The 27,002-nt window shown below is 39.6% G+C and overlaps 1 pseudogene; it reads left to right on the forward strand.

The window, feature by feature from the left end:
- The first annotated feature begins 60 nt into the window (after positions 1-60).
- Positions 61-25,992, forward strand: LOC117521223 (annotated as a pseudogene).
- The last annotated feature ends 1,010 nt before the right edge of the window (positions 25,993-27,002 follow it).

The raw sequence follows: 27,002 nt of genomic DNA on the forward strand, positions 1-27,002 counted from the left end.
CTCTACTGATGCACCTGTCCACTGGGGAAACTGTGCATTTGAGAAGGTTGAACTTTTGTGATGAAGTCAGATACGCTCCCTTCATTGGAGGACAGCAGCAGCTTGAACTGTGGTGGACGTATCTCAAGTGCTTTAACAGATGGGCAGCACACAGACCAGCTGCGATGCCAGGACCCAACTGAACCAGCTCCGCTGTCAAGTACCGAAGATATGGTAGGCCCCTCTCTGTGGAAAAATGTGGCGACTCAGCTTCATGCTTAAACAAGCATTAGAAAGTCTAAAATTGTATCATATATAATTTTTACAGTGATGTTGGGAAATATGGTGAGTATCATTATTTCATCCATCAAAGTGAATTTAATGGTCATCTGCAAATGGTTTAGTACAATACCAACATAATCCTGGATTTAGAATATTTTGGTCTGATATACACAGTACTGTGTAGAAATTTTGATTTTAAAGAACCATAAAGCAGAGGTGCTATAAAATCAAGAGCTTCCACATAATTGGAAAAATTTACCGTATTTGAAAACAAAAAATTTGTCTTGTACACGTCATAAGCTTTATAAATTCTTTTGGGTAAACTACCCCCAAATTTTACACGATTTTACAACATGTTCAGCAATCTATTATGCGTGCATGCGTGTGTTGCGTGCAACAGAAAAAAAAAAAAAAAAAAACAGCTGGATGAATTTTCACTGAACTTGGTGTCTCCAGATGATTAAGATTTGGAACAGACTGGTCAAAGGTCAAGGTCAAGCAAAGGACCCCAAAAACATGTTACTGTAACATGTTAGCTATCCGTGGCTAGAGATTTGATCAATAGCTCATAGTGTTCAGCAGAATATTGATTGATTGGTATAAGGGGCATCATGATGAGGTCACAAAGAAGTTATATTATGTCATATATATATGTTTCAAAAACACCTTATTCGCAATATCTCCACAACCAGTGTAGCCAGTGAGGTGATCTAAAGTTCATATTGATCAGCAATGGGACTGCCAGCATTTGGTACAAATTAAGTCATTGGGAAGTCATAAAATTACCTCACAGCTCTGAAAAATGCATTCTTTTTATATGGCGTTCTTTATATCCTCCCTTCCTAAAATAAGGCTAGTCATATTTCCAAAACATGTCTTAGGCCATTATTTTAGGAGGGTGGCGATATAATGTTATATTTCAGTGTGCACAGTGCACAGCGTAAGCATCAGCTCTAATGTCTTTTATTCACTGATAATTGCACCATGTCAACTTTATGGAATCCTACTTTGGGATATAAAGCTACAGACTAATCAGGTATTTAGCAATCTGAAAAGCTCGTTTACTTTCTTTAATACGGTGCTTTTAAGAAATAAAATACACAAACATTTCTGGAACTTTGTTTAAAACTAAAATTTTCGAACATGAAATTTTTTACTTCTAGCATTAGTTTGGAGGAACAAATCAAATCAAAAAGTCACAACCTACATTATCATGCAAAAGTTTAGCTTTTACACATACAGTACTTTAATTTTATGTTTACATCAAATTACATAAAAAATAATTCATATTTCAAATGTATAAAATTAAGTCCTTTAAATCCAGTGGAAACAAACATGATTTAAATTTAATAATAAATATCAAAGCCAAAATTCTGGAAAAACTGAGTGTTTGTGTAAGAAGGAGACAAGTGAGGGAAGCTACCAAGACACCAGTGACAACTTTGAAGGAGTTATAGGCTGTTGTGGCTGTGATTAGAGAGACTGTGCAAAGTGTGTCTTTTTATTCCATCACCACTCAGAGCTTCATGGTAGACTGGAGCAGAGTACACGTTTTACAACAAAAACTCAACTCTAGGCTTGGGTGTCATCATGTGCCTTCTGGTAAAATGTACAGAGCCCTCCAAAAGTATTGGGCCGCTTGATATTTCACACATCTTAATTTGTTTTATGCCATTTCAATACAATAAATAAATAAATAAATAAAAATAATCAGACTTCTCAATATAAATTTCAAAAATTAACCTTACTTAAACTTAAACTCAAACTGAAAGCAAATCTGTACAACCTGATATAAATTAGTTAAAAATATAAAAGTCAAAATAATGGGGTACAAAAGTAACGGGCCCATTTGGCATAATACCTGTAAATAAACAGTTTTATTGTTTTCTTCAGACAAATCAGGGGATGGATACATGAACATTTCCAGTCAGTGAATAACTCTTGCACTTCATTTGCATCAATTATTATGTGCTTGCTCTAGGGGTTGGTAAGGTTAGACCTTATTTGTGAAGCGCCTTGAGGCAGCTTTGTTGTGATTTCACGCAATATAAATTAAATAAATTGATTTGAATTTAAATTATGAAGAAATACAAACAGTATGGTAAATCTCCACTCTGTGGTAAATCTGCATAGAGTAGATAGTTCTCAAAAACCGAGTGACTGTGCAAGATGGAAAAAAAAAGGTGAGGAAGCCACCAAGACACCCCAAACAAACCAGAAGTCATAGGCTTCTCTGGCTGTGACTGGAGAAATATGCATAGTGCATGTTTTGCATTTTGTATCACCAGTTATACAGCTTCATGATGAAGTGGTACAGAGGAGGATTTTCTATAAAGTAGACCTGAAAGTTCAGCTATAATTTGCCAGAAGGTACATCTAAGATGCAGCCTAGATTTGATGTTTGTAGAAAGAAAATCCTGGTGGCTTTCCTCACTCTTCTCCTTCTTGCACAGTCAGTTTTTGAGAACTGTCTACTCTATTCCATACAGATTTACTAAGAGTGCCATACTGTTTTTAATTCTTCATAATCGAGGTAATAAAGTCCAAGACATATTCAGTGACTTGGAAATGCTCATGTCAGGTTGAAGAGATTTACACTGACTTTGATTTAAGGGAGATAATTTTAGAAATTTACTTTTTGTACTTGAAATGGCATAAACAAATTAAAATATGTGAAATATCAAGCGACCCAATACTTTTGGGGGCACTGTAGCTGAAACTTCACATATTTTTTGAGAAGACCTTTTCTGTTCCAGTTCCGCATGAAGCTGTATAACTGGTGATGCAACAGACTATAATCGCACAGTCTCTCCCAGAAACCAGCAACTCCTTTGGAGTTGTCATGGGTGTGTTGATGGCTTCCCTCATTACTCTTCTTGCATGGTCACTCAGTTTTTGAGAATGCCTGCTCCAGACAGATTTGCCATACAGAACCATAATAATTTGTATTTATTCTTGATTATCATTACAAAGTTCAACACACCATCAGTGTGTTGGAAAAGTTCATGTATTCATCCCCTGACTTGTCTAAAGAAAACTGGCTTTAAAAGTGATTATTTAGGTGTGATTATGTATGTCATTATTTTCACCTTGGTATTTTTATTTATTATTTACTTTTTAGATTTGTTTTCAGGTTGTTTAAAGGGAATTATATTATAATGTTAATACTCTAGAGCCAGAACTATTTATTTAAATTGAAAACAAAACACAATTAAAATGTCTGAAAACACAGACGCTTGCATGCCACTGCATACAGCAACACTCACTTTGCCCAGTAATGTATCAATGCCACAATGTGGATCGTTAGACTTTGATCAATTTTCACTCTTTCAGGTCTCGTTTGAATGGGGTCAAAGTACGCACACAAGAGGCAGGTGCTGCAGGACATGGCTCGGCCTCTTAAACATTGGCTGTACAAACACCGAGACAATCCTTACCCTACCAGACAGAGAAGGTCCTGCTTGCCCTAGGCTCACATATAGACATTAGTACAGGTGAGACGATGCCTGGATCTTGTATATGCCATCAGCAATGAAATACCATGTATCCTAACACTTACTGTATTTGCAGATGATACACAGCTCCTATAGTTCTCCTCTTCTTTCCAATATTTTCAATTAGGAAGATTGGAAAATGCATCAATGACATAATTTAATTGGCTTGCTAAAAATGTATTACAGCGACAAGACGGTGCTATTTGTACTAGGTTCCAGAACTGAAAAACAAATGACCATTCAAACTTGGATCCACTATTTCTCAAATGCTGCTTTCAGCAACATATCGGTAACACCGAATAAAAGAGAAAACATTATTCCATTGCTTCAAATCAATTAAATTTGGTCCAAATTACAATTACAAATTTGTGTAAAATGTTATTATATTAATTTCACTCAGTCACTCATTTTCAACCGCTTATCTGGGATTGGGTCATGGGGTTATAATCATTTTGATCAATCTAATTAATCTTAGTGTTCCCAACTGAGCCACATTTTGAGGTTGGTCCAGCAATCATCTGTTTACAATGAACATAATGTCAGTTTTCCACCACATAAAGAACATAACTACAACCAAGGGGTACCCTTTAGAGCGCATTTCCTCTGCTCAGTCTTTAATTTGCAATAACCTTGTATCCACTTTTTTTTTTAATTCTGTATTAACTTTGATGAAAATGCACAGAAAACATGCCATAAAATTCAGTGTTGACAAAAAAAAAAAAAAAATCAGATTCTGACCAATATGTAATTTTTTTTTCCTTGGGCCATGCCCCTTTCCTCCTCTGAGTTCCATGAAAATTGTGGAATCAAATTTTGAATAATCTTGTCAAAAAACAATCAACCAAATATGAGTGAATGCATAGCCTCCACAGTGTACGTAATGAGTACATTTTTGTCTATACAGAGCTAACTCGATTATAATATTGCACTAGCACACCATCCCCAGGGTGTATTAATTCAGAATGCAGTATGTGGTGTTTTAAAGCAGTGAATGATGTGGCTCCACTGTCTGTTACAGACTTCCTCACTGTTTGCGATCCTGTTAGAACTATTAGGTCTTGTTGCAGCGATCTTTTATTGGTCCCTAAAATAGTTTCCAGATCTGAGCATTTACTGGCCATGTTCTTTGGAACCGATTCCCTCGTGGCTTTAGACTTATTACCGCTGTCTCATTTAAAAGAAACCTTTATGTTTTCTAAAGCCTGCAAATAATTTTTGCACTTTGACTTGGCTTTTGGCTTGATGTTGCTCAATAAATAAAGCTTACTTGTTTTCATGCAAAGAGTGTAGAATGAAGAAGTACAGTGAAAGCGGGTGAGTTACTTCAGGAGAGGTCACTGCTGTCCTGTAACAACTGAGATCCCTGCAGGTTTCAAACTGGTTCGCAAATGCACGACGGAGGCTGAAGAACACAGTGAGACAGCCAGACCTGAGCTGGGCACTGAGGATCAAACTCTACAACCAGTACATCCAAGGAAACGCAGAAAGGTTGAGTGTGTGCAGCGATGACGCCGACTCAGATGGTGTGTGTGCTTTGCTTTTATCCTATATTTTGGCTCATTTAAACATCAGCATAAAATGTTAGAATAATCATCAGACTATTACACTATAAATCTGACATAATTTGTGAAACATTTGTGTATTTGAGTGCTTGGTCCTATTTCTACCTAACTTCCTGTGTGCATGAAGGTTGACCCCAGAATTACCATGAAAGGGGTGTTTTGGCAAAGGTTAAGGTCATTTGGATCAAAAGTCATAATTACATTTTTTTTTCAACACGTTTCTCAAACTTGACACTCATATGTACATAGATTCTGGAATTGCTCAGGCAACATCAGATTAATCAAAGATCAATCATTGGGGTCAAGGTCATTGGGTCAAAGATCAAAATGTAAGTTTGTCACTCTCATTTGCATCAAATTTGGCACACATATGGGGATTGGTTCTAGGAATTGCACAGCAAGGTCAAATTTGACAAAGGTCAGTCATTGGGTGAAGGTCATGTCTGCTTGTTTGCTTGTTTGTTGTCCAGGTCCCAGACCACTCAGGTCCTTTTGCTGATTTCTACCAAACTTGATGTGTCAGTGAAGGTTGGCCATAAAATTGCTGCTATTTTTTTTAATTTATTTATTGGCAAAGGTCAGAGTCAAGGGATTTGATTTAATACCTGAATTGGATCAAATGTGGCTCACGCTTAGATGGATTCCAAAACTGCCTTGGCAAGCTCAGCCAGAGGTTAATCAAGATCAAGGTTACTGGTGTCAAATGTTAGGCTGCCACAGCCATTACTGTGCAGTTACTATCACCTAGTTGTTCTTATTCTACAAAACCAAAACTGTTTATGACAGCTAAAGATTTTATAATACAGTGTAGGAATCATTTGTCACTGTGCAATTCATTTATGGTTTTTATAATATTTTGGGGGTTTTGTGTGCGTGTGTGTGTGGTGTGTGTGTGTGTGTGTGTGTGTGTGTGTGTGTGTGTGTGTGTGTGTACTTTGCTACAGATGAAGAGTGTCCCTTAAAGGCTCCTGTCAGCCAATCAGATTTTGGCAGGCAAACCTCCCACAAACATGTGCTTGAGAAACAAAATGTGGCCGACTCTGCCAACAGTGATGACAGCACATCGCCGCCACCCAAGTACAAGAGCAGTTTGCTGAACCGGTATCTGAATGATACCCTGCGCCACATGATGGCAGTGGAGTCGGATGGTGTCGCTGCCACCACACGAAAGAGAAGGAGCCACTGTGAGTCATTCAGCTCTAATGAATGTGACCGTGACGCTGTGTCTCCAGCATCATCGTATGAAACAGAGACCAACTTTGTCTACCACCACATGGGTGAGTTTTCAATGTTTAAACTTGGAATTGAAACTAAAAGGGGGAAATGTGTCTTACCACCCGTATGCTGATGACATTCAGTTGTACTGCTCTTTCAAGGAATCTGAGTTACACAAGTTAGCTGACCTAATAACTGTGTTTCTTGTATCAAGGACTGGCTAGCTAAAAACTGTTTTCAATTAATTCTTCTCAGTCCTGTCTCAGAACCTTGGTGTCCTGTTTGACCAGTCTTGGTGTCTGGACAGCCATTCAAGACATCTGGTTAAAACTGCTTTTTCATTTGAGAAATATTTCTAAATTGAGAGCAATATATCCATGCCTTATCTGAAGATGATCATTCATGCTTTATATCCTCTCATTTAGATTACTGTAACTCTCTTTTTACTTGTTTTAATAAATCTGCAGTCACTCGTCTCCAGTTGGGGCATAATGCTGCAGAGAGGCTTTTAATGGGAATCACACTGGTTTTATCTTCCTTAAATTGGCTACCTGTGAAGTTCAGAATTAATTTTAAAATTTTAGTCTTGACTTTAGAGCTTTAATGGACAGGTTCCCCAATACATCATAGACCTGTTAACCCCCTATTCTTCTGACCACTCTCTTCGGTCCTCGGGCCAGAACCTTCTGAAGGTCCCTAAGACCCGGTTTAAAATTCGGGGAGGCCTGTCATTTCAGTTAATTATACCATATAGCAGACAAACACAGTGATATTTGAGAAAGTGAAATGAAGTTTATAGGATTACAGAAAGTGTGCAATAATTCTTTAAACAAAATTAGGCAGTGCATAAATTTAGGCACCCCCCCCCCCAAAAAAAAAAAAAAATCAATATTTCATAGATCCTCCTTTGCAGAAATAACAGCCTCTAAACGCTTCCTATAGCTTCCAATGACAATCTGGATTTTGGTTGAAGGTATTTCGGACCATTCTTCTTTACTAAAAATCTCAGGTTTGTTGGTTTCCGAGCATGGACAGCCCACTTAAAATCACACCACAGATTTTCAATAATATTCAGGTCTGGGGACTAAAATGGCCATTCCAGAACATTGTACTTGTTCCTCTGCATGAATTCCTTAGTAGATTTTGAGCAGTGTTTAGGGTCGTTGTCTTCTTGAAAGATTCAGCCCCGGCGCAACTTCAACTTTGTCACTGATTCATGAACACTGTTCTCAAGAATCTGCTGATATTGACTGGAATCCATGCGACCCTCAACTTTAACAAGATTCCCAGTACCTGCACTGGCCACACAGCCACACAGCATGATGGAACCACCTCCAAATTTTACTGTAGGTAGCAAGCGTTTTTCTTGGAATGCTGTGTTCTTTTTCAGCCATGCATACCTTCCCTTGAAATAACTCAATTTTAGTTTCATCACTCCACAGCACCTTATTCCAAAATGAAGCTGACTTGCCCAAATGTGCTTTAGCATACCTCAAGCGACTGTTTGTGGTGTGCACGCAGAAAAGGCTTCCTCTGCATTACAACATCATACAGCATCTCTTTGTGCAAAGTGCACCGTATAGTTGAACGATGCACAGAGACACTATCTGCATCAAGATCATGTTGTAGGTCTTTGGAGCAGGTCTGTGGGTTGACTATGACTGTTCTCACCATCCTTCGCTACAGCTTATCTGAGATTTTTCTTGGCCTGCCACTTTGGACCTTAACTAGTACTGTGCTTGCGGTCTTCCATTTCCTCACTATGTTCCTCAAAGTGGAAACTGACAGCTGAAATTTCTGAGATAGCTTTTTGTATCCTTCCCCTAAACAATGATCTTGAACAATCTTGGTTTGCAGGTCATTTGAGAGTTGTTTAGAGGCTCCCATGTTGCCACTCATTAGAAGAGACGCAAAGAGGAGAAACATTTGCAATGGCCACCTTAACCCTCTGGGGCCGACGCCGTCGTATATGATGGCTGAGACCAAGCTTTACTAAATTATAAATAACTTTTAATGATATAGATAGAAACTTACTTTTTTTTGCTGAAAGAATAATTCTGTGGACGTTTGAGCCACCATCCACCATCTTTGTACTCCTCATAGAAGCTGTGTGATGACGTGAGCAATGTGAGTGTCCAATCGGAATTGGTTCACCGTCACATGGTTTTCCAAAATCCAATCGTAGGGCAGATTCCCTCACGTGACACACCAAACATTGTTTTTAGGAGTGATGTGTTACTAGTTGGCCCGTTTGAATAGCTCCCTGGCTGCTCCAATGTGCCCTGTGCCATTATGCACAGCGAAGGTGAAAGTGAGCAGACAGAGCAGACGGAGAGCCTCTCATACAATCTCACGTGCTCAAACAGTGTGTGAGTATCAGGATTGCTCGACTAGTTACCTGTGAATGTTACTGGATAAGCCTGTGGCAAGCTCTCTCACTCCAGCGTAAAGCACTGTTTACCATATCAATGGAGCGAGAGGGGAGGGGGCTGCTCCTCAAACTGAATGAGCCTCGAAGTGTGAATGTTGCTTTCAGAGCAGAAGAGAACAAACACACAGTCAACTTCACAGTAGAAGTTTGTGATAGGACCTTTGTGTAATAGCAGACAGAAATTGCTTTGAGATGAAGACAACAAAATGCATAGACCATTTTGTATATATTGTTCAAAATGTGCATTTGTGTTTATTGTTTGAACCTTTTTGTTCTACAGTCCTTTCACACAAGAGCCCATATTACCTTTATAAAGTGTCAAAACAGTTGTTTATTATAGTTTGCTGTGTGTTTTGAATAAATGTGTGTGGAAATTCTTTCCGCTTTACTTTTTCCTTTCTTATTTCTGATTGTAAACCTTTATTACACTTATAAAACACAACTATAGCATATATATCAAAAAATCTGATCACGGTTTATTGAACTCTGAGGTTGCCTGCCATCATGTTGTGGGATGTTCACCTCCACTGGACCCCAGCCAGGGAGGGCAAAGGACATGTAATAATATGTATGTGGGACACATTCATCATGTACAGTGAATGTAAACAGCGCACAATAAAACCGAACGCTCCGTGTGCAACTGTGCCTCTCTGTGGTATCATGCACAGTAATGCGTCATAGCGCACGTCAGGCACAGAGCTGAATGGATCTCACTGCTGTAATATACATATTATTACCTGATCACCATCTAAACTCTGTAGGAGGTAGGACGTGGAACTGTATTTCCAGACTGTGACAACGTTATTAAACATGAAACTCACCTCCAGCATGGAACCAGGCCAGCGCAGAGTGCACAGGAACCAAACCACAGCCTGTGGTGAAAAACCTCTCACCCGGATGCTGTGTGCTGCAAATAACCACAGCAAAATAAATCCCATGTGATAATCCAACCGACATCATGGTGTACGGAGTTGTGTTGTGCTCCTGAAATGAGCAAAAAAGAAAAAAGAAATTAAAGTTCACTGGAAAGGTTTTTGTGTAGGCTCTCAGTTGTCCAGGTGGTTTCCATAGTAGAGAAGCTTGAATCTTCAACTGGACTGGGTTGCTTGACGCGAGGACATTTTGCTTCAAATCGCAGAAGCTTCCTCAGCTAAAATTCTTGCTCTGGTGGTCTGACTTCTGTAGAGAAGAATAATCAAGAAGTCACAAAAGCTGGAGTTTTAAACCTAACCAGACCCCTCCTACCGAGAGGCAGACTGCTATAGGCTAGTGACTAAACAATAGCTCTAATTAGCACCTATTGTGCTCTAGTTAGCACCCTCATAATGACAGGGCAGCTGTCCCTCCTAATGATGGGATGGACCCTCTCATGATGGCTCCCTTGACGACTCTGCTGATGATGTAAATGACTCATTACCATGAACAAAAGACTGAAACTGCTTTGACCTGAGTACCCCATTGTAAACAGGGGATAAAGCGTGTCTCAGACCCCCTCCCCGGTTAAGGCTGGGTTTCAAACTTTTCACAAAGAATGCCTCCTTGACCCCTCTCTCAAACCATTTCTTCTCTCTGGCTAATATTTTAACTTCCTTGTCCTCAAACATGTGGTTAGTGTCTTTAAGGTGGAGATGAACTGCAGACTGAGATCCACTGGTGCCCTCTCTGCGGTGCTGGTATAGCCTTTTGTGTAAAGGTTGCTTAGTCTCACCTATGTAGTGTTTATTACAGTTTTCCTGACATCTGATAGAATACACTACATTGCTCTGTTTCTAACTAGGGATCCTGTCCTTAGGGTGAACTAATTTCTGTCTCAAGGTGTTAACCGGTTTAAAGTAAACTGGGATTTTGTGCTGTCTGAAGATCCTCTGTAGTTTTTCCCCTACTCCTGCTAAATAAGGGAGAGACACTCCTCTTCTTCTTGTCTCCGTCTCCTGCCTATCTGGTCTCTCTGGGACTTCTGCACTTTGTCCAGGGACCATCGCGGGTACCCACATACTGTGAGGGCTTTCCGGACAAGTTGTTGTTCTTTAGCCCTTCCCTCTGCAGTTGTGGGCACCTGTAGGGCTCTGTGTTGAAGCGTCCTGATCACCCCGAGCTTGTGTTCAAGGGGGTGGTTTGAGCCAAAGAGCAGATATTGGTCAGTGTGAGTTGGTTTTCTGTAAACCCCTGTCTGGAGCTGCCTGTTCTCTCCAATCGTAACATCACAGTCCAAGAAGGCTAAATGGTTGTTTCTGGCATCCTCACGTGTGAACTGGATATTGGCGTCCACCGAGTTGATGTGTTCTGTAAAGTCCTCAACTTCCTGTTGCTTGATTTTAACCCATGTGTCATCAACATATCTGAACCAGTGACTGGGAGAGATGCCCGTGAAAGACATCAAGGCTGTCTTCTCCACTCGCTCCATGTACAGATTGGCCACAATGGGGGATACCGGAGACCCCATCACACAACCATGAATCTGTCTGTAGTAATTCCCCCTAAACAGGAAATACATGGTGTTAAGACAGATCTCCAAGAGTTGGCAGATGTGGTCTGGTGTGAGTTTAGTCCTTTCAAGTAGAGGATGCTGCTGGAGGATGTGTCTCTACTTGAAAGGACCAAACTCACACCAGACCAAGTGACACACGTGCACATGCGCCCTGCATGCACCCCCAGGCACGCTTAGTGGCTCATGCAGCCATTATGTACACACACACACACACACACACACACACACACACACACACACACACACACACACACAGCTGAGTCATAATTTGAGCCCCACGCGTGTGTACGGGGCGCAGAAACACATCGCTCCATCCCACTCCGGTCCCGTGTTTACCATCCAGACATTTGGACATCAGGCAGTCTTCAGCACCTTTTATGGCCGTCTGACGGCAGTCTGTGTCATCTAAACTGTTGTCTACATGTGCTTTGGATGTCATCGTGCAGGTATATATATATATATATATATATATATATATATATATATATATATATATATATATATATACGAGGTCTGTCCATAAAGTATCGTACCTTTTTAATTTTTTTTTAAACTATATGGATTTGATTCATATGTTTTCACGTCAGACAAGCTTGAACCCTTGTGCGCATGCGTGAGTTTTTCCACGCCTGTCGGTGACGTCATTCACCTGTGAGCACGCCTTGTGGAAGGAGTGGTCCCGCCCCGTCATCGGATTTTCATTGTCTGGAAATGGCGAAATGATTTGGGGTTTTTTCCATCAGAATTTTTTCAGAAGCTGTTAGAGACTGGCACCTGGAAACTATTCGAAAAATTTATCTGGCTTTCGGTGAAAATTTTACGGGCTTCACAGAGAATAAGGTCTGTTAGTACAGCTTTAAGGACCCCTTTAAGGACGCTCAGCGCGCCGCGCTCCGAGCTGCGATGACACGGCACAAGCCACCGGACCATTTCTGAGCTGATGGCTCTGTGGATATGAGACCATCGTGTGCTCTTTCTCTGGTTATCCCAAGAGCTGGACATCAGCCATTTTCCGGCAGATTTCACTTTTAACAAGAGATTTTGTCATGGAAAGCCGCGCGGAGGCTTCGCGCGTCACGACCGATTCACTTTGGAAGCGAGACAAAGGAACACCTCCGTTTCGGCGTGTCAGAGGACAAGTTTGGACATGTCTATCTCGGCTTTCAATGCTTACCAGTCCAGTAAGTATCAGTGAAATTGTGGAGAGCTGGACATGTCCAAACTTGTCCTCTGACACGCCGAAACGGAGGTGTTCCTTTGTCTCGCTTCCAAAGTGAATCGGTCGTGACGCGTGAAGTGCCAAGCTTGTGCCGTGTCGTCGCAGCTCGGAGCGCGGCGCGCTGAGCGTCCTTAAAGGGGTCCTTAAAGCTGTACTAACAGACCTTATTCTCTGTGAAGCCCGTAAAATTTTCACCGAAAGCCAGATAAATTTTTCGAATAGTTTCCAGGTGCCAGTCTCTAACAGCTTCTGAAAAAATTCTGATGGAAAACCCCAAATCATTCCGCCATTTCCAGACAATGAAAATCCGACGACGGGGCAGGACCACTCCTTCCACAAAGCGTGCTCACAGGCGAATGACATCACCGACAGGTGTGGAAAAACTCACGCATGCGCACAAGGGTTCAAGCTTGTCTGACGTGAAAACATATGACTCAAATCCATATAGTTTAAAAAAAAATAAAAAGGTACGATACTTTATGGACAGACCTCGTATATATATATATATATATATATATATATATATATATATATATATATATATATATATATATATATATATATATATATATATATGTGTGTGTGTGTGTGTGTTTGTGTGTGTGTTTGTGTGTGTGTAAAGTTTAAGGTACAAATGAGCCAACTGAATGTTATGTTTGTCCACATGTATTTGAACCGAATACAGTAAAGATTTCAGTAAAGGTTGCTAGAATCTTTGGTGGATATACATACGTTTATTTCCTCATTTTACAAAACTTAAATATTAAGGTCCACATTGTGCACAAGAACCAAATTCTACCTCAATACAAAGGAAAGACACCATGTGAGTTTCAAAGAGAGATATATATTCCTGTATATTCCCGTTATCATTAGAATTTACATATTCCTTCTTATTTTACATACGTAATTATGATCATCTCATGTTTAAATCTCACAAGCTATCACAAGATTAAATTTTTACTGGTTTTGTTTTGTCCAAGACATGTTTCAATGATGAAGCTAAATACTGGGCGGATGAAAATCGTCCTGTGAAAAAAAATTGAAAACAAAACAATCTATAAATAGGCCCCTGACTGGAACGACGGTCTCCTTTGATAAGTTTTTGTTGTTGTTGTTTTTAACAACAACAAAAAACATTTAGATCAAGAGTGCACTGCTTGATCTAAAAACATGTCTTTCTATCTTACTGAAATTTCACTTTTTAAGTGCTTGTACCTTTTTATAATGTCGATTAGATGTTTTGACTAGGAATTGTACAAATACACTTGGTAAGATTTTGTGTTTTTTCAGTGTAATTGTAGATTTGTATTGGGTGTGAGGTAAAATGACAGTTTAACTACAGAGCACCTCATCATGTAATGTTTAACATCCCACTGTGGACAGTAAAATAACTCCAGAATGGCCAGAAACTTCCACGTGGCTCCTCTTTTCTCCCTGAAGACTGAAAGTCAGATGCTCAACAAGATTCAATTATACTGTTACAGCAAAATTGGGAGGACATTTGACACCTGGGTGCCCTTTCAGACCTGTAAGGAACACAGCACACTGGCATGCCTCCAGTATGCCAAGCAACAGGAGCCAAACTTCACTAATAAAGACCCATGCAGATCCTGAAATCCCTCATTTTAAAATTGGATTTGGCCCGCTGCAGCTGCACCATAAATATCATTTCCATACACTAGAATGTGCCATTTGTTCCGCTTCGGTGTCTGTGCCATGGTGGAAATGTCCAGTTGAGTATCAAGGACAATTACAGAATGTCTGAGACTTTTATTCTTCCCGGGGTGAGAAGTAGAAACTTCGGCCAAAGGTACAAATCGTGCAGTTTGGAAGCACCAAAGACGTCTGAGAGTGAATGCCAATAATGCTACTGAGCTGTGAGACAAACAGAGATCACTGATATGGAGTTCATGTTGCTGTGCTGTTCTGGGGTGGAGACATTGTTTCCTTCACTCTTTGTGCTTTGGCAGTTTGCAACTCCCAAAAGTTACTTACATACTTCTACAAAGGCCAAACACTTGTGGAATGTGTAATTCATATTAATGCTGGACACACTAAAACAACTTCATTGTTGTCATTGTGATCCAATTTCATATATATATATATATATATATATATATATATATATATATATATATATATATATATATATATATATATATATATATATATATTCCTCAAAATTCTACACACATAATGACAACATGAAAAAGCTTTATTGAGATTTATGCAAATTATTAAATATAAAAACTAAGAAACCACATGAACATAAGTATTCACAGTCTTTGCCATGAAGCTCAAAATTGAGCTCAGGTACATCCTGTTTCCACTGATCATCTTTGATGTTTTCACAGCTTAATTGGAGTCCACCTGGGGTAAATTTAGTTGATTGGACATGATATAGAAAGGAACACACCTGTCTACATATATGATCCCACAGTTGACAATGCAGATCTGTATTGTCTGTAGATCTCCGAGACAGGATTGTCTCGACACACTTACCTGGGGAAGGGTACAGAAAACATTTCTGCTGCCTTGAAGGTCCCAATGAGCACAGTGGCATCCATCATCCATAAATGGAAGAAATTCAAATCGACCAGGACTCTTCTTACAGCTGCCCACACGTCAAAACTGAGAAATCAGGGTAGAAGGGCCTTGTCAGAGCTCCAGCATTCCTCTGTTCTCCTCTACAGAAGGACAAACATCTTTGCAGCAATCCACCATTCAAGCCTGTATCATAGAGTAGCCCGATAGAGGCGATTCCTGAGTAAAAGGCACATGGCAGCCCCTCTGAAGTTTGCCAAAAGGCACCTGAAGGACTCTCAGACCATGAGAAACAAAATTCTCTGGTCTGATGAGACAAAGATTAAACTCTTTGGTGTTAATGCCAGGCGTCATGTTTGGAAGAAACCAGACACCATCCCTACAGTGAAGCATGGTGGTGGCAGCATCATGCTGTAGGGATGTTTTTCAGTGACAGGAACTGGGAGACTAGTCAGGATTGAGGGAAAAATGAATGCAGCAATGTACAGAGACATCCTGGATGAAAACCTGCTCCAGAGCGCTCTTGACGTCAGACTGGGGTGATGGTTCATCTTTCAGCAGGACAATGACCCTTAGCACACAGCCAAGATATCAAAAGGAGTGGTTTCAGGACAACTCTGTGAATGTCCTTGAGTGGCCCAGCCAGAGCCCAGACCTGAATCTAATTGAACATCTCTGGAGAGGTCTGAAAATGGCTGTGCACCGACACTCCCCATTAAAACTGATGGAACCTGAGAGGTGCTGCAAAGAGGAATGGGCAAAACTGTCCAAAGATAGGTGCACCAAGCTTGTGGCATCATATTCAAGAAGACTTGAGGATTGCTGCCAAAGGTGCAGCAACAAAGTATTGAGCAAAGGATGTGAACACTTATGTATATGTGATTTCTTAGTTTTTTTTTAAATAAATTTCCAAAAATTTCAAAAATACTTTTTCATGTTGTCATTACGGGGTGGTTTACTCCATCTGTACTGCAACATCCAAGTGACCTTTGTGTGCATGTGTGCATGATTATGGCGTATCACCCAGAAACCGTGGAGAGCTGACATTTGCTGTTTGGTATGAAAGGGTGAAAGCTGTGAAAACGAAAAGTTGATAGGGCTAATATTTTTGGTGAAATTACCAATTTTATCTAACCAATAAACAATGGACATTGTGCTGCAATGCACCATGGGAGTTTGGGGTTTTAAATGTCATTGTAGTTCATGTTCATTTAACAGTGTTGTTAGTGTTATTGATTTATTGTGTTTGTGCAGTTCAATTGGTTTATTCAGTTTAGTTAAGTGTCATGTTGTTGCCATGAGTGAAAAGAGTATTGCTTTTGATGTCTTCCCCACTGTCTCTGTTTGTGCATGTGTAAAAATTAAAACCACCTGCTTGCAGCAGAATGCAGAAACAAGCTCTGCGTGGGTGCGACTAGGGACAGCTAACACTTGCTCTTTGGTATGCTTATGTATTTTGGCTCAAGGATGAACACTGTGAAAACGAAAAGTTGATAGGACTCATATTTTTGGAGAAATTAGCAATTTTATCTAAGCAATAAACAATGGGCATTGTGCTGCAATGCACCATGGGAGTTTGGGGTTTTAAATGTAATTGTAGTTCATGTTCATTTAACAGCATTGTTAGTGTTATTGATTTATTGTGTTTGTGCAGTTCAATTGTTTTTTTCAGTTTAGTTAAGTGTGATGTTGTTGCCATGAGTGAAAAGAGTATTGCTTTTGATGTCTTCCCTACTGTCTCTGTTTGTGCATGTGTAAAAATTAAAACCACCTGCTTGCAGCAGAATGCAGAATGCAGAAAAAAAGCTCTGTGGTCGTGCGACTAGGGACAGCTAACATTTGCCGGTTGGTATGCTTACGTATTTTGGGTCAAGGATGAACGGCACCAAAATGGAATGTTGATCGTAGTAATAATTTTGTAGAAACTACTGATATTAGTTAATGTTGCTAATTACATTAAAAATCTAATGATAAAATGGAAATAATAATAATAATAATAATAATAATCACGATAATGCTAAGTACCAACTCTGGGCAACTAAGTTTGAACATGTTTAGGACTGTAACCTACAACATGGTGGAAAATCTGAATCAGACTTGTTGGATTGTTCAAACCAACACAATTTTATTTTGTGTTATGGGTAGGAATGGATGTGTGGCCCAGGCCTAACTTTGCAAACATTATAATAGTCTTTGTCAGAACTTGACAATATAAAGATTCTGGATTTGTTTAAGATAAGCTACTACTGTCTTAAATGCTATTTTTTTTTTTTTTTGGCAGTGTTTCAATGTCATCAAACATGATGTGCTCAGCCCTGTTGAATTATTTGTGCAAACTCTAAATGCCTCCGTTGGTCATATAAAGGCGATAATAAAGTGGACACACTTTCTCATTCACTTTTGACTGGTTCTGTATGCAGAATAGGATGTATTTTATTGTGCTATATGAATATTCACATTGAGGGCGTAAAGTGTAATAGCATTTTCTCAATATATGCTTGTTTGGGACAACTACAGGAATTATAACCTAGTTGGTAGAGCAGGTTGTTCATAAACTGACAGTTGTCGGACTTGCTGAAATGTCCTTTGCAAGACGCTGAAACCCAATGTTCCTTCACCTTGGGGGAAAAACATACAGGAAGAACAATCGCTTTCATGGTGTTAATCACAATGACACCTAAGACATGACTGAACCATTGACTCAGATGTCGGGGGTATATTTTGATCATATACAATATAATGATGGGAGTGTCCCTAATATATTGAAAATTTATCTAAAAAGTTTCACATTGCAGTCAATTTATAATCAGCTGTGCATCAAGCGGCTTTATTTAGCCCTGAAATATTTTCTGCAAAAGTGACAGTCAGCAGAGAGACCACGTTTTTCTCTGTGTAGTAAAAATGGCAGCAGACAGCAGTGTTTAAAGATGTTCAGTGGCAGAAAGCATAAAATAGTCAAATGATTTACAATCAACGCATAGTTGCTTTTGGCTCCAGTGTAGATAAAAGAATCAGAGACGGGGACGTTTTGGACTACTGGCGCTGTAACTCTGTTTTACAGCTGGCCTCTAATTTTCTTGTCTATTGCTCTCTGAAGAAAAATCTCTTTTGACCAGCTTCTGTCTGCTCTGGTTTTCAAAAAAGGAAATATTCCAAACCTGAAATGGAAAATATGGTCTACATATAAAACACATTTATGTACAAACCACAAATACACTGCGACAGTAAATCCTATGATGTGCTGGCGAATGATGACTAAGACAGCGCAGTAAAACACCACATTAGTGTATTTCTAATAAAATGTCCTTTTTTCTGTGTAAGCAAGCATTTCGGACAAATGCACAGGAGCAGCCACAGAAATTAAGGACAGGCAAGTGTTGACATGTCACTGCAATAATATTATTTGTCATTTTCAAAAGTCAAAGCTACTAAAAGAAATAAGAGCAATCCAAGATTTCTGACATCCACCAATCTGGATTCAGATCACCAATCATCCAAAATTCAATGGAGTCTTCCATGCCCTAATACGAGTATGTATCTGTGATGCAAATTTGGTGAGAATCTGTGAAGTAGTTTTTACGTAATCCTTCAAAGCCTATATAAAATGAAATACTGATCCAGAATCTGGATCCAAATCCAGATCACCTCCAAACTTTAATGGAGTCTTCCATGGCCTATTATATAACGGCTGAGTGGATCCTTGACATTTGATTAGTGCTTTGTATATGTCACGTGACATGGATTATTTGTCCGATTTGTGTTTCATTGAATTTAGCATGCAAATATGGTTCCATATGTTGCAAGCCCTGCCCATGCACGCATTAGTGGGGGTGCCATTTTGCTAAACATGGCAGATTTTGTTTTTCTGACAGATGACGATTTGAACGAACTAAATGACGGCGCTAATTCTTCTAACACACACACACAAACACACACAAAACAATTCCACTACATCATAAGTTGTCTGAAGGCATGAAGAGCTGTTACGATGAAAAGCTGGACAAATTTCTGATGCAATTTTTCGCTGGACTGGGGAACTACACAAAAGCTGGAACGTACATTTCAACTTGGATTTGCCTCGCTAAATGTAACATTCCTCATCTTTCACCTGATGAAATATTCGTACCATTGAGCTCATAAACATTCATTATTTGTATAATATCTATCTATGGTGAAAATTTCGTGAAAACCCGTGTAGTAGTTTTGACATCGTCTTGCTGACAGACAGACAAATAAATAAACGGCAATGATTTTAGGACGTCCTTGGCGGACGTAACTAGATATTTTTTTCCATGTACTAACTTGGAATATTGTACACAAAAATTACATAGTATGCAGATTATTATTTTTTGTGCTCAAAATGCTTAAACCACCCAATACAGGTGGGCAGAGCTGATCTGGCTTTTTGTTTTATTTTTTAGCTGGACCTCAAAGAGTCATGGGCGCATGATGATGAGAATTTATGGTTTGACTGCTTTTAAGCAGTGATGGGCACAGATAACCAAAAAATTAACTTCGATAACAGATAATCAGATAACTGAAAAGTTATCTTTGATAAAGTTAAAACGATAAACCACCCAAAAATGTATCGGAAGTTACAGATAACCGATAACCAATAAATTCCAGTATTGTCTCCGGTACACTTGCAACTACTCACAAGCTGATTTTGAGTTTAACACCACGATCGCTTCTGAAAGCATCAAAGGTGATGACAGACCCAAACAATGAGTCAGCATTTCTGTCTTTGAGTGTCCTGCCCCCTGCTGGAAGCTCCAGTTTACTACATGGCTTCCAGCACAAACGCAGCCGAGAAGAGCCACAAAGCTCAACTCTCTACTCAATCACAAGGCTTCCGTCAGGCGGAGGTCTTGGAAAATACAGCAGTGCTGAGTTATGGTTTGGTGTAAATAAAATGAATACTGATAGAATAACTCCATTAATGTCAATTCTGCCATTTGTGCAAAGTTAAGATGTAACGTATATATTTTAATGTTGAATAATGCACTAATTCTGAAGTTTTGTAACAAACACAGACAGATGGCATTCTGGGTAAAATGTGCCTCTGCTAACACTGATTGGTTATGTAAACCAACATGTTAATGTGAGGTGTGTTGGTGTTTACAGATAAATGTGCTTTTGTAAAATATGCCATTTTTTATTTGTAAAAAAAAAGGCATTTAAAAAGAAAAAAAAGCCAAGTTGTAGTTAGATAACCGTCTGATGTGTCAAAATAAATTGAACACTGCCATGATCTACTGGTGCCAGTGCGAATTTTGGCCCTTTTTCAGCTGATTTTTCATTGGTGCGAGAATTTTTTGGATCGCACCAAGGTTCAGGTTAATCGCGCATCCTTCATTGTTTAGTATACATGGAGTAACGAGCTGTGTGTAATGAGTAACGAGTGTGGTTCTGTGGTACAGTTTGAGCTGGAACCGAGTACAGTGATGGAAAATATCAACCCAGCTTCAGTTTGAATACTGCCATGAACATTACTGGCCAGTAGATGGCAGTAGAGACCTTGAAAACGTGCCAAAGCAAAATTCCAGATAATTTGTGTCTGCTGTAGCGTAAGCACAGGCTAAATGCATGTGAGCGTAGTTTAAATGCACCTCTAATATTGAGCTACTGAATCGGATTTTAAAACTTCATGCAACTCCTTTATGCACCACCTTTATTATTGTTACCAGCAGGACATGCAACTCATACCCAACGTGTGTTATCCGTTACGATGAAATTCACAGGTTCTTTCACTCCCTATTTCACTCTCTTCTAGGAGCCTCTGTAGTCCTTGATTAGAAATGCAGTATATCCATCTTATAGTTCAGCATGTTTTAATACTCCTTAAAGTACAGTAATTTGATTTTCAGCATTTTTTTCACTTCTCACTCTCTTTCTCAGCTAGGTCCAGTAGTCAACACTTCATACGTATCATTTATTTATTGATTAACAAGTATTGATTAAATCAGTATACTTGTTCACGGCACTTAGATTGATGAGGAGTTGATTAAAAATGCAGGCGTGGTAAAAAGTCTGTCTGCACATCTGAATGGCAGATGTTGTGGGAACTACATTACTGACCTGAATGAAAAAAAGATGAAACTGTGTTACAAATCTTCATTAAATATCATAAGAAGAAAATGTAACTCCAACTTTCACTGAATGAGATGGGTCTTCCAATGTTAAGCCTCATTGACAGTTATTTTAGTTTTCAATTTGTAGACAAATTGTATAACTGAGGCAGTAAAGGTCAACAAGCTGTGAGCCACTATATTTGTGCATAAGAACAAATAGTAAAGATTAATGCATTTTTTTTACTGTGTAAAGTGATGGAAAAATAGGCAAAAATAAGACATTGCTGTCTATTTATAATGGCAAACCATCAAGTATTGACACGTTAGATGGAAAATTATTGAGGTAGCGTATGCAAGGGTATTGCTTTTGATCCTTTGTGCCCATTTGTCCATGACCGAACAAAATAACTCAGAGTTCTAATCCAAATTGGACCAAACTTTCTGGAATGTTTAAGGGTCAGTGAAAGACAAAGTTATTTGATATTATTTGAGGGGGAAAGGGGATAAAAATATATGCCAAAGGCCACCAAAAGTTTGGCCCAATGCTTATATATATGCAATGTTTAGAATGGCTTTTTTCATGAATTGGCTAAGGTCATACTGATTATTATTACACACTAACATGAAGTCACATATCACCTATCTAAAACACAGTGATGACTTTGTAAGGTCCAACTCAAAATCATAAATCCTCAGCTCAAACATTTTGGAGCCAATTTGGGTTAAACATGGTGGAAAGGTTGTGTGTTCGTCAAGGATAAATTGGTTCAACTGAGCAAATGCCAAGGCTGCACAGAACCATATATTATGGCAACACTTAATCACAAAGAAATAATTTACATGAATCTGTCAGATATGTGAGGTATGGACATTGAACTCTCTGGATGAATCTTCTTCTTACTTCATGTAATTTTCCAGAGTAGAAGTCACACCAGACTATAAGTCACACTTGTTGAAAATGCCTCTTGAAGAGGATAAACCCTTATTACAAGTCGCACAGGAATATAAGTGACACCTTCTTTCTATATTATTAGCTGTTGAATTCGGGATTTTTGAGCATTGTTGAAATGTGCTTTTTATTATTATTATTATTATTATTATTATTGATATTTGTTCTTTTATTATTAGATGTTACTTTGTTTAGTACTTTGATTCCTGGTAAAGTCCAATATAAATAGTCATGATAGTTCTTATTAACAATGAATGTGTGATAATTCAGTGTATAAGTCATACTCAAGTATAAGTTGCAGGGCCTCCCAAACTACTAAAAAAAAGTGTGATTTATACAGTGGTGGGCACAGCTAACCAAAAAGTCAGCTTTAATAACCTCTAATCAGCTAATTGTTAAAAGTTAACTTTTCAGTTAGCTAAACCGATAAATGACTAAAAATTTTACCGGAAGCTACAGCTAACCGCTAAAACGGCTAACTTTCAGTATTGTCTCCAGTACACTCTCAGCTACAGACAAGCTGATTTTGAGTTTTAGTACTGCCAACACTTCTGATTAGAGTCAAAGATGATCCCAAACCCAACACAATCGCTTCTGTCTTTGTGCACCCTGCCCACTGCTGCAAGGAAGAGTCATTTACATTCACAGCATACAGTGGTCCAGACGTGAGGCAGGAGTCCAATTGTTGACCTGAGTCACAACTTAAACAGAATTTTCAGTTATGCAAATGCCTTTTTTTTTAACAAATGGAAAAAAAACATATTTTACAAATACACATTTATTTGTAAAAAAAAACATTAAAAAAAACCACACGTTACAGTAACTTGTGTGTTGGTTTTACATATAATAAACCAACCAATCAGTGATGAGTGGAGGCTCATTTTACCCATAATGCCTTTTGGCATCTGTATGTGTTAATGTTCAAACATTCAGAATTAGTGCATTATTTTAAAATTAAAAGATATGTGTTATATTTTCACTTTGTAAAATTGACAGAATTGACATTAATGTAGTTAAACTATCTGGATTAATTTGGTTTATAAATCAAAACCATAAGTCAAACCTGCTTTCCTTTTCATGACGTCTGCCTCACGTCTGGACCACTGTATGCTGTGAATGTAAATTACTTTTGTTCTTTTCTTTTAGTAGCAACATAGCAGCCTGGTCCCTTCTGCAGGGGTACAGTTGAGCTCAGCTCCTGTTAGCTGCCTGATAGCTGCAAAATACGCAGCAGACAGGAACCAACATGCATGATTTTAGGGTTTACAAATGTTTTTCACTGTTACTAACTATGCAAAAAAAAAAAGTTACTGGAGTAAATTAGCAGAACCATATTTAACGGAAAGTAATTGGTCTGCTGACGATTTCTGAAGTTAGCTGAAAAGCTAATCTGCTAACAAAAAGTTATCTTTTCTAATTAACGGTTAGTGGATTAGCGGAACTGTGCCCATCACTGGATTTATATTCTGTAAAGTACAGTAATTTGATTCAAATCCCTTCCAGACAGGAAAACCATTAAAGTTCAGAGGGCAAGGTCCTTAATCCCCAAGTTGTCCTGGTGTGCAGTTGAGCACCTTGCATGGAGGTATAATGACATATACATATCTATGTGCATGAGAGAATGAGTGAATGTGAGGCATCAATGTATAGCCCTTTCACCATGTAAAACCACGGTCACACGGCACTAACGAAGGACAACAGAGCCCAAATGAACCAAGAAATCTGGAGTTACATTCACTTTTAGAGGCATTGTTTAACCTTCGTCCAGCTTCGCCTCTGCAACTGGCACTTCGTTAGAACTGTTGAAAAATTTGAATGACAACCTGAATTTGTCCGTATTTTGTTTTGCTTTCTTTCTTGGCAGTTTCTTATCGTTTGCTTAGTTTTCATAATGTTAGTGTTTCATTTGACTTTTGTCCAACATCGTTCAACCTCCCAAGTCTGACATAGTGAATGAAGGTTGACGATATCTGAACGAATCAATAACTAAAGCGTCAATGAGCTGACCGAAACATCCTCGTATCGCTAATGAATCATCCATGTTTGGGGTGAAAAACAAAGTTTTCAGACAGAAACAGCGTTGCGTTGCGAATGTTTTAGCAACTACTTTATTTATGCACATTTTACCATTTACCATTTGTGTGGACTTTAAGAATAGTAACATGATGTTCTGTATCACGTGCCAACAGCCGTGATACAGAACATCAACTATAGGGATCAGAACTGTATCAACTAATAGGGATCATAATAAAGTCATGTGATCTTAATCTGACACAAAACATCTCTTTTATGAGATTTTTCTTTTTTATGTCATTCCTTAATATTCTGGCTTAATGACATGACAAAGTTTGCTGAGGATAAAATAATTCTGACCATTTTCCTCTGGCTGTTGGTATGCTGCACGTTTGCTGTGGGATTTTCTAGTTCTGTAGTCTGCAAATGTTAGTTCAGACATCTATCGAATACAAATATATATGTCTGGTGTAAAAAAAAAAAAAAAGATTTTTGGGGGGATGTCAAAGTCCACCTGTGAGGGGTAGCATATGGAAATCGAAGCACAAACTTCACACGTGCCAGCAGAATTCTGAAAGCTACAGCGTCTGTCCTCTTGACATGGTCCAGATATGAGATTTTTCCCCTCTCAAAAGCACAAGAGAAACACAGCATTGCATTTGTTTTGGCCAGAGTAGCCGAGCGCGGTCACGCTGGTGCACTTCACTGAGACAAGACTTTCTGGCGCAAGTCAGAGTATGATCAAATGAACTAAAACCCAGAAATGCACAGACACGTGCAGACACATTTGGGAGCAGCCACACATGCACAAACACACATACTAAGTCATGCACACAAACCATACAGTGCAAATGCAAGCACAGCAACTAAGCATCACGAGCATATAATCAAATAATGCAAAATTGTGTTAGTGGGTAGAAATACATGTACTGTATGTGCCATATTAACATACTGTGATGGTCTCTGATTGAGTTAACTGATTATTTTGTTCTTCTCTTGCAGACAGAGTGAACTATACTTCATATAAATGTGACAAGTAAGTGTAATTATTCACTGCTCTGTTCCCAATCAAACTGGCTTTTTGAACTTTTCACTTTGATTAATTATAAAGTCATACATTTTATAATCTCTCTTGGCAGTTCCTCTTGAAATCGGTACATCTGCTCTGATTTATGTGTGTTATTCTGGCTTACAAAGGACACATCTGAAGAAACAGACAACTTCAGTTCTGAATTTCCACTAGTTTTTCCCATGTTAGAAGTGTGATGGTATTTAAAAAGTCTTCTGCACATATACACCTGCTTGTCTTTGTGATCCACAGCGATCAGCAGCAGGATCAAGTTTATCAGAGGAGAGATGAGCAGAGCTGGAGGGAGATCCATGCTGCTATGGCTCTGACCAACTTGGCCCAGGGGCAAATTGGCCCGGCAGAGCAGAACAGCGGAAGAGTAACCGTCACTGCCAAGGCCCACAACGTCACCCGAGAGGAGGTGACGAGGACCACTATGTGCATCACAGGGCCTACTTGTGCTCTGAGGCAGAGCTGCACCGTAGGGCCCACTCTTACCAGCCGCATCATCCAGAAGTCCTCTCATATCGCTGAGGTTCAGACTGTCAAAGTCGCTGTAGCAAACAGCGTGTAGGACATAAGAATTACATCCACCAAGCGAGTTAATGTTTCCACCTGGAGTATTAGAAGGATTACTCAAAATCTGACCAATGCCATCAAAACACTTAAGTAGGTTGGGTCTGATCTGGAAAACAGCCATTACATTTGGCCTCAGGAAATGCAAAGTTTCTTTCTACATGTCAGATTCTGCATTTAGATAAAGAGAATTTCATGAAAATAGGTGGAAAGGCAGTGATTCACTTAAATTCCATTCCATTCAATGAAGGGGTGGAGCTGTACAAAGGGGTGGAGACAGAACATTTTTAAAACAAATTAAGAGATGTTTCTCCGTATGCGATCCATCCATCCATCCATCCATCCATCCACTTTCTTCCTCTTTATCCGGAGTCGGGTCGCGGGGGCAGCAGCTCAAGCAAAGCCGCCCAGACCTCTCGATCCACACACACCTCCCCCAGCTCCTCCAGGGGAACCCCAAGGTGTTCCCAAGCCAGCCGAGAGACGTAGTCCCTCCAGCGTGTCCTGGGTCTTCCCCGGGGGTCTTCCCCGGGGCCTCCTCCCAATGGGATGTGCCCGGAACACCTCCAGCGAGGCGTCCAGGAGGCATCCGGAAAAGATGCCCAAGCCACCTCAACTGGCTCCTTTCGACATGGAGGAGCAGCGGCTCGACTCCAAGCTCCTCCCGAGTGACTGACCTCCTCACCCTAACTCTAAGGGAGCGCCCAGCCACCCTGCGGAGGAAACTCATCTCGGCCGCTTGTACTCGCGATCTCGTTCTTTCGGTCATGATCCAAATCTCATGACCATAGGTGAGGATCGGAACGTAGATCGATCGGTAAATCGAGAGCTTTGCTTCCCTACTCAGCTCTCTCTTCACCACAACGGTCCAATACAGCGACCGCATCACTGCAGATGCTGCACCGATCCGTCTATCGATCTCACGCTCCATCCGTCCCTCACTCATGAACAAGACCCCGAGATACTTAAACTCCTCCACTTGAGGCAAGGACACTCCACCGACCTGAAGAAGGCAAAGCACCTTTTTCCAGTCGAGGACCATGGCCTCGGATTTGGAGGTACTGATTTTCATCCCGGATGCTTCACACTTGGCTGCAAACCGCCCCAGTG

The sequence above is a fragment of the Thalassophryne amazonica genome, chromosome 12, assembly GCF_902500255.1.
Source record: "Thalassophryne amazonica chromosome 12, fThaAma1.1, whole genome shotgun sequence".
Classification (NCBI taxonomy): Eukaryota; Metazoa; Chordata; class Actinopteri; order Batrachoidiformes; family Batrachoididae; genus Thalassophryne; species Thalassophryne amazonica.